Raw genomic sequence first — 9,254 nt, 5'->3', positions numbered from 1 at the left:
AAGGGATTGAGAGCAGCCCTGCCGAGAAGGACTTGGGGGTACTGGTGGATGAAAAGCTGGACATGGGCCAGCAATGCGCGCTCGCAGCCCAGGAGGCCAATCGTATCCTGGGCTGCATCAAAAGAAGCGTGGCCAGCAAGTCGAGGGAGGTGATTCTGCCCCTCTGCTCTGCTCTGGTGAGACCCAACCTGGAGTACTGCGTCCAGCTCTGGAGCCTCAGCATAAGAAGGACATGGACCTGTTGGAGTGGGTCCAGAAGAGGGCTATGGAAATGGTCAGGGGGATGGAACACCTCTCCTCTGAAGAAAGGCTGAGAGAGTTGGGGTTGTTGGGTCTAGAGAAGAGAAGGCTTTGGGGAGACCTTATTGCAGCCTATCAGTACTTCAAGGGGGCTTATAAAAAAGATGGCGGCAGACTTCTGAGTAGGGCCTGTTGCAACAGGACAAGGGGGAATGGCTTTAAACTAGAGGGGGGTAGATTTAGACTAGATAGAAGGAAGAAATTTGTTACGCTGAGGGTGGTGAAACACTGGCACAGGTTTCCCAGAGAGGTGGTGGATGCCCCATCCCTGGAAACATTCAAGGTCAGGCTGGATGGGGCTCTGAGCAACCTGATCTAGTTGAAGATGTTCCTGCCCACTGCAGGGGGGTTGGACTAGATGACCTTTAAAGGTCCCTTCCAACCCAAACTATCCTATGATTCTATGAACTTAAGAGAACTAAAACTTCTGGAAGCAAATCGTAATGTCAGAGCTTAGTCCTTTGTGCGATCCAGCTGGCCCAGCCAGCCAAATCAGTGGCAGAGAGACAGCATCTCTGTATGGGACATGTCTAGTGTCAACTCAGTGCTATGGAGAACAGAAGGAAGGGAGAATGGAAGGAAAGGAATTGGGCAGAAATAGTAAAAATGAAAAGAACAGTTGGGATATACGTTCATTTGGAGAGGAAAGCCAATGTAAGTCATCCTCTGTGTTTTGTACATGTATGTGTGTATATTGTACTGTGGTGGTGACCGTATGCCCTGATGTGGCTGAGGTTTCAGTGCTTTGGCCTTTGTGTAAGCAGTATGTTGAAAAGACCCTCTGCCTTGAAGGTTTAGAAATAATTTCTAAGTTTAATGTCCTGGTTTCGGCAGGGATAGAGTTAATTTCCTTCCTAGTAGCTGGTATAATGCTGTGTTTTGGATTTAGGATGAGAACAAAGTTGATAACACACCAATGTTTTAGTTGTTGCTAGGTAGTGCTTACACTGGCCAAGGACTTTTTAGTTTTCCATGCTCTACCGACTGAGAAGGCTGGAGGTGCACAAGAAGCTGGGAGGGGGCACAGCCAAACTGGCCAAAGGGACATTCCATACCATGTGACGTCATGCTCAGTACATAAACTGGGGGAAGCTGGCCAGGGGGGCCGCTGCTCGGGGACTGGCTGGGCATCGGTCGGCGGGTGGTGAGCAATTGCATTGTGCATCACTTGCTTTGTGTATTATTATTATTTTATTATTATTATTATTATTTTTATCACTTTATTTCAATTAGTAAACTGTTTTTATCTCAACCCATGAGTTTTTCCTCACTTGTGCTTTTCCAATTCTCTCCCCCATCCCACCGGGTGGGGGGGAGTGAGGGAGCGGCTGCGTGGTGCTTAGTTGCCGACTGAAGTTAAACCATGACAAATGTAATTTTGAATATAGAGTATTTGATCGTCAAAACTTGAACAGAATAGGTAAGGAGTGGCTTCTTGAGGAGCTGGGTTTTATCATTGGATTTTGGGTTCCCAGTATATCAGTGGGCTCCTTTCCCTGCAAACTATTCTTTTCCATTAAAAAGCTCAGATGCAGTAAGCTGTATTAGCGTGGAATCCAGTGGCTTTCCTTGCCATTGCATAGGGTTGCTCTGCCGAGTATTTGTGCACCTTTTGGAGGATTTATCCCTGTGTTGTTCTGTTGGCATTACGGGTACTCGCCCTCCGCTTCTGAAATAGTGGCAGAGCTTTATAAAATAGGGCCTTTATGTTTGCTTTGGGTGAGCTTTTTTATTACAGGGCAGCAGCCTACCAAAGTGCATCTTCACTTGCACCAATGTATATAAACATACTGTTTTTACTCTCTCGTTTCTGTCTTTGTCCAGCTTAGTTGCCTTGTGGAAGTGAAGATATGTGCATCTTGCTGGCTGACTGGTAAAACCTAACTCATTTTGCTCTAAGCCATTTCTTGAGTTTACGTTACAAAAGGTAAACCCCTTTGACGCAGTGCAGAGCAGAAGTTCAGCTATTATGGGCGTAATTATCTCCGTGAAGAATGCAGGATTGTTAAGTGCTGCTGTCAAGCTGGGCTGCGTTTTAAACCTATCTGACAGGTAAAGAAGGCTAAGAAATAGCCATATTTTGCTCCCGTGACCTCGTTTAAAGGTGCTACAGGACCTTCCTCCTCCTGCTTTTTCTTTCCTGCAAAATACACAACTTTTGGTTAAGAGCTGAGCTTGCCGCCATCTTCCCCCCTGCAGTTGTGTGAGCAGTTTCAGCTCGACGAGGAATGCTTGATGTAATCTTCTGAAATTAGGCACGTAGGTGTGTTGTCATTATTAGCCTGCTAGTGGCCGTTTAGCTATTTTATCTCAGTTATAATTAAAAGCATGTTACCTGGAAGGGAGGTGAGAGGAGGTGGGTCAGGAAGCTGGAGGTGGGTCCAAGGCGGGATATGTTTGGACCTGTGGATGGGAAGTGTCTGGCAAAGACGGTGCCTGTAAGTGTCTTCTAGCTAACAGACTACCTTTATACTGCAAAAGGAGATTTCTGTTCCCTGAATATCCAATTTACACTGTTATTTGAAGAGGTTTTTTGCCACTTGGTGCAGCCTTCTGCACAGCTCTCCTCAAATCGCCCCTGTCAATGTATGGGGTGTTTCTGTCTGACTGAGATAAAGCATTTTCCTCCTATAAAACTATTTATTTTCCCCTACAGAGAGGTGAGAAGGTGCGTGGAGTTTAAATGTGACCCGCAAACTGCATCTGTTTGGTTCAAAGTATTTTGTTTTAGGATCCCGCATAATCCAAAGCTTTCCTTGTGAGCTGGGACCTTGTGAGCTCTTCGGGCCTCAAGGAAATGAACCGTGTCTTTGTTTCAACCTCTTTCATCTACAGACTGAAAATAAAGTTGAAATCTTTGTTGCGTGCCCTGCTATTATGATGGCTTTCCCTTGGAGTGAATTTGACAGGAACATTAATGGAGAGCTCTTGAAAATGGCTGGTGCTCTCTGGCTCCTTGTTTATACATCCCTGGAAGATCTACGGATAGAGGAAGCTAAGCAAGCACAAAATCGCATTAAGAGGTTGGGAAATCCCTTCTGTCTAAATTAGTGCATTTGAAATGATGGAAATTTATTTGTAGGGGTAAAAAGGCCATCCTTTTAAAAGTAACCGGTAGTGTCATTAAGGGAGTGGTAAATGTTGTAGCATCCTGGAGTGACAAGGAAACTAAACCAAAGCCTTCCTTGCCGAAGGCGTGCAGGAGAACGATGTCCTTTGCTTCGCAGAAGAACACCCAACCCTGTGATTACTTGTCATGGGCCAGATGTGGCCTTCTGCCAGAAATTGGTAATGATTTAGAGAAGAACCAAAGTTTGCCTCTGAATGGGGCAATAATGGTGTAAATGAGATTTTTGAAGTGTTTCTACAAATTATTTTAACAAGTGCCAAGTGAATACTTTTCTTCAAACGAAATCGTGGACTGAGTTGTTTCTGGTAGAAAACAAAACCCCATGTCTTTAGTGAGGGGGAAGGGAGCTGGGACAGTAGCGACAAACCCAGAAAGACACCGAACATCTGCAGGTCTCCAGTGAGGAAGGAAACTGGCTGTAGCTGTTGCCGAGGAAGGGGCGCTGCTTCTCATAACCCAGAGGAAAGGGTGTGAAACATGGTAATAATTGTAGGAAACAATTGTCGTCGTTGTTCTGGCTGGACTGCGCCGTACACAGCGTACAGAAATAAACATGGATCTCTGAATCTTGTTGCTGCGCTGGTTCAGCCTCATGGTGCAATGAGAAAGGAAATAATGAAGTAAAAGGGATCTGGGCAGGCTTTGGTTTTCTTCTGCAGAGAGGTAGGAAGGCAAGCAGAGTTTAAACGTACCCTGCAAAATGTGTATGTTTGTTTTGAAGTATTTCAGGGTCAGGCAGAAGGCGAAACACCTATCTAAACTCCTGACTTCTTGGGCCTGTGGGCTACCTCTGTTTGGGGTTCTGGTATTAACACTATATAAAAGTTTCCTCTGTCGTCCTATATTCTTTCTCCTGGGCATGAAGAAACTTTTATCCTTGAACTCTGATTTACTGTCACACCTTTTCTGTCTCAAGACCCTTTCTTGGTCAGGTCAGTACCTTTCACCATCTGCGTTTGGCTGCTTTGCTTTCGACTCTCCTCTTTTCATATCCCCTGATCTTCTTTGACCTCTCTGGCTGTCCTGCCAGCACCTCCTTGGTTCAGTTCTCGCCACCCCACCTCTGGGCTGTCCTGCACGTTCCTGTTGGCTTTGTTATTAGTCAGGCCCCTTGCCTGCTGGACACCAGCCTGCTCCAGGGCCTCAGCTACCATTTCCGTATTGCTCGCCTCTTCTCCGTTGTTCATCTCTTTCTGTTTAGCCTTTCATAGCCTTGCTCGTGATGTTCCTCTCTGCGTAGCTTACTGGTGGTATGAACCATCTCCTTCCCCTCCCTCCCAAAACACCCTTTCTTAACCCTTCCATGTTTTTCGCCAGTCCCATCCCATTTGGGCACATAGTAGTTCTTCAGTCTCTACCTCTTGCTCATCCCGTGCGTCCAGACTACGTGCACAATCTTTGGCCACAAACTTTTGAGGAAATCTAACTCGGTCTTTACAAGCTCAGACCTTTGCAGGCTGTAATTACCTCTCGCTGTCATCGCTGAGACCTTCCTGCTGGCTTACCTGACGCAGGCACGCACGCACACACGCATACATATACAGCATCCCTATTCCTCCAGGTCTCTTTAGCCTGTGCAACCATCGGATCACCTGCGCTGGATCTTTGCTGTCGCTGCCTCTTGGCACACCTCCTTCAGCCGCTCCGGGCTCTGCCTAGTTTTCCTCCCATCTGCTGAGCCAGGTATTGTCCCCCACATTACCCTTCCCCATCAAGCTGGTGAGGAAGGACTCGCTTGTGCGTGTCTGCAGTGTCTTTCTGGGTTGGCCAGGCCTTACTTTTGCCATCTTAAAATACCCTTGGTGGTTGCCTTCTCTGAAGGCCTTCATAATCTTTGCATGGAGATCTCTTTTCTTCAGCATCTCCCGCCCCCTGTCAATACCCAGCCTTGCAATAACTGCTCTGTTTTTGTTGTTCCCTTAGTTCTCCTGTGGTCTAAGGCAGGCAGGCAGGCACTCTTCTGGGTAAGGGTGCTTTCATGTTTCAGTCTGTTGTGGGAAGCGCACAGCATCCTGTTTGGTACTGAAATATTTATTAACAATTCTGGTGAACTCATCCCTAGTGTGACTTGCCTGTCAGTGAGGTTAAATTCCTATACTGACCTTTGTAAGAAAAAAAATTAAAAAGCATTTTGGAAATTAATTGCAGGGGTGTCTGTGAATTTATGGAGGACATAAAAAGAAAGTAGGCTTTCTTGGAGAAACCTGGTTTTCTCCCCTACTAATGCACAGTGAACAGGCTGACCTGACCAGCTTTCAGTTTTGTTCTGTCTGAACGGGCTCGCTTGCCATTGTTTCTTGGGTTAAATGCTTGAACCGTTAAAATACAGAGGAGGAAAAGCCCCTGGATGTGCAGCATGAAGTAGCATTGCTGCATTCACTCTGGCTTGGACATGCTTGTCTGATTTCAGAGTCATCGGAGCAATCGTGGTATCACCCTCTGCTTTCTCCCTGCTTCTCCTTGGAGGCCCTCTGGCAGGTCTCCAAGGGCAGAGTTTGCAATCCAGAATGAGTTGATCCTAGGTTTGAGAGCAGAAACCCAAGGAAGCATCATTTTAAACATATAAGAGATCTCTGCATATCCAACCCGTCAGCACGGGGCACCCAGGTGAAGGCTTCCCTCTCCCGTCCTTCGTCCCCCGGTTCATTTTCCCCATTTCACGAGCGCTTGGTGTACATGAGGTTGTGTACTTAAGCAGTGGGGCAGCAGAACAAAGCAGTTTTCAAAGGAAATAAAGGCAGTTTATAGCTGTTTTTTTCTTCTATTTGGTAAGCTGTACAATATTTAATAATAAAAGACTTGCTAGTTCTTGTATCTGAGACACTGAATTATTAAATCTCAGAATCTCTGATTTTGCTAAAGAGTAATTAGTGTGTGCAGTATCTTCCTGACACGTGCTGGAGACGTAATTGGGAACCAGGCTGCTCTTAGCAAGAGCTTTGTTAAAGCATACTTTAAAATACCATCTTACCAGGAATGGAAAGAGCCTGTAGTCATACTAAAAAAAAAATCCTCTTGGAAGCTGAGAGGTTTGGGAAGATGGGATCAGGTATATGTAGTGTTAGAGACTGTGCTCATCTGCTGGGTTTACCCTTCGTTAAATTTTCAGCATAGATCCTCATAACAGTGTCAGCAGAAACACAGGCAAAGCTTAAAGGATTACTCTGATTAATATGAGGATGCGAGTTTTGGGTTTTGTTTGTTGCATTAGAGCTGAAGGAGTCGTTTGGGTGCTTAGCTTGGACTCGTGCCCACATCTAACCATATGGTACAGCAGTCGATGGAATGCAGATAATAACTTCATTTTCTTCGCTATTTAGGTTCAAACTTGTGCTAACAGGTCCCCTCCCAAGCTTTGTTTCAACCTACTATGTGAACCTAGTAGGGAAATTCATCTCTCCGTGCCTCAGTTTCCCCATACTGCAAACAGCAAGAATACTACACTTCTCTTTTAATGTGTTTGGAACATACAGATGAAAAGCACCAAATATGAGCTTGCTATTTAATTATTGGGCCTACTGCTTGTACTCAATTTGACCATGCAATGGGAACACCCACGATTGGGAAACCTGGGCTTCCCACGTCTGTCTGGGCAGCACCCGGGCAGTGGTGCTAGCCTGCCCGGCTGGGCTGTGACCTGCAACGCTGGCAAATATACCTGGCATTAGCCAGCCGGCCACTTCAAAGGGTGAGGGTGGTGAGAAGGGAGTGAGAACTTATGGGGGAGAAAGCATGCTTCGAGCCTGAATAAAGCAAAATTTTCCTCTTCTGATCAGGGAGCCTGAATACATTGCTGCTTCCTAGATAATTTGAAGCTGTATTAATATTTCAAAAGAGCAGAAGTGAGTCAAACCAGCTAATCCGTGTGAACTGTTGTCATAGGTATGTGGCGAAATCCACGTCCGTCAGCCCTGAGAAGTTGCTTTGTGGGGTTGGGTCAAGGCATTATTGGAGTCCCCATTTCCCTGAGTGGTACGGGAGCAATGGGAATAGTAATTTCTCTTTCTCTAATGAATGGCTGATGAATGACTCTTCATATTTGGGATCCTAAGGCATGCTCTGTGAACGCGGATAGCATGTCTTACTGCTTTTTACAGGATTAAACTTAACGTGGGAGGAATCTGCTTTGGAAGGGACTTTGAAATTTTGGAGGCAGGCTAAGCTGATCCCTGGGGTGCTGAGAGTAATGTGTGTGCTATCCAGATGTGTTGTGATGTTCTGAGGATAGGTACAGATACTGTATATATATTAGATATTAGATGTATATTTTAAATCTTTCCATTTAAAAGCAAATGTTTAAACCCTGCAAATAAACCAGTAGCTTAGAAAAAATGTAATATGGAGCGATTGTACAAAGAATTGTATTGTGCTGTAGCGTTACACCAACTGTACCAAGCCTATAGGCAAAGGCTTATGCCTTGGATTTAAGGAGTATACGGTGTGTCCTGATCTCACTGTAGAAACAGCATGTAGGAGCAGACAGTTTCAAGATGCAAGACCTGTTGTTATTAGTGATTCTTCAGTCTCCTGACTCTAAGGCTGCTTGGCCCGAAAGCAGCAAGCAATCGATGAGGTCATTTTGGGGGGTTTGGAGCTGACCTTCAAAGTCACGTAATTTTTGTAATGTCTTCAAGGAGAAATCTGATTGCGGAGTCGCACGTTACTCCATGAAAAGTTTGGGGAGCTGACAGTAGTCCAAAAGGTTTGCATAAATCTAAACATGAGAGCGCAGTTAGGTAAAATGAGTATTAAGTATAAATAGTTCAGAGTGCCCCTAACTTTTAAAAGCCCTAAGGTGCTTTGCCATCCAGCAGCTGATGAGATCTTCACTCTCCCTTTCATGTTTTTGTCCTGTTGCCTTGCATCTTTTACTTGATTTCATTGTGCTTATCCAGTTTATGCCAGTAGTGGTATCTTCCAGTAACGAAGTTATGTCCTTCAGATAAAATGGAGAGCCCTGATTTCTTATGAAATACAAATTCATTGATGTGGTCTGGAAAAAATCTCAGTATCAGTGTATTCCTGATGTCTGTGAGCTAGTTTCAGTCTAGCCATTTTCCTGCGTAGTGTGACCTAACTAGCAAATTATTTGCTTCTTTCCCCCCACTTTCCTCCTTTTCCAGTTTCATTGCTGTTTTGCTTTGCTGTTGTGTGGAGATGATGCTGACTGTATTTTCTTTTCTGCCTGTGTAAGCCACCTTCTTCCCTCCTCCCTCCCTGTATCACTGCTGTTGTCTCTTCCAGCTAACTGTCCTCCATGGCTTCTATGTGAAATGGAAGTTATTAAATGTAAACGGTATCTCAACAGCACTTAAAAATTCAAGTACATGTAATGAAACTGTTTTAGCTGTAAAAGAACAAGGGGAAAGTGACCCTGTACTTGGTTTTGACGTGATAAGCAATTGCTTGTTTATCTGAATGGCCTGAATAACTTTGATCTAGATTCTGCTAATGCGTATGGTCTGCAGATACCTAGGTTTGGAGAATTATTTGTGCGCCAAGTAATTCATGATGATAACAAAGTTTTTGCGGGAATGGTTTTAGAATATCTCTCAATAACTTTTTCAAGCACCTAGCCTACACACAGTGATTTTTTTTTTTCCCCAGTTATGCTTAAAACCCAAATGCAGAACTTGTTTTTAAATATTAGTTAAATATTTTCTTGGTGTGCAAGCTGTATTACTAATTCAGACTGAAGTCCCTGCAGCATAAAATCACAGCACAGAAAGCCAGAAATATGCAGGATCCAGGCCACTAGTTGTACATGGTGAGGGAGGAAAACCCTGCAGCGTCCGACACTTAAAAACTCCCGTTCAGCACGCCC

The sequence above is a fragment of the Pygoscelis adeliae genome, unplaced genomic scaffold, assembly GCF_000699105.1.
Source record: "Pygoscelis adeliae isolate BGI_AS28 unplaced genomic scaffold, ASM69910v1 Scaffold167, whole genome shotgun sequence".
Taxonomy (NCBI): Eukaryota; Metazoa; Chordata; class Aves; order Sphenisciformes; family Spheniscidae; genus Pygoscelis; species Pygoscelis adeliae.
The sequence above is the reverse complement of the archived record's forward strand: the minus strand, read 5'-3'. Positions refer to the sequence as shown.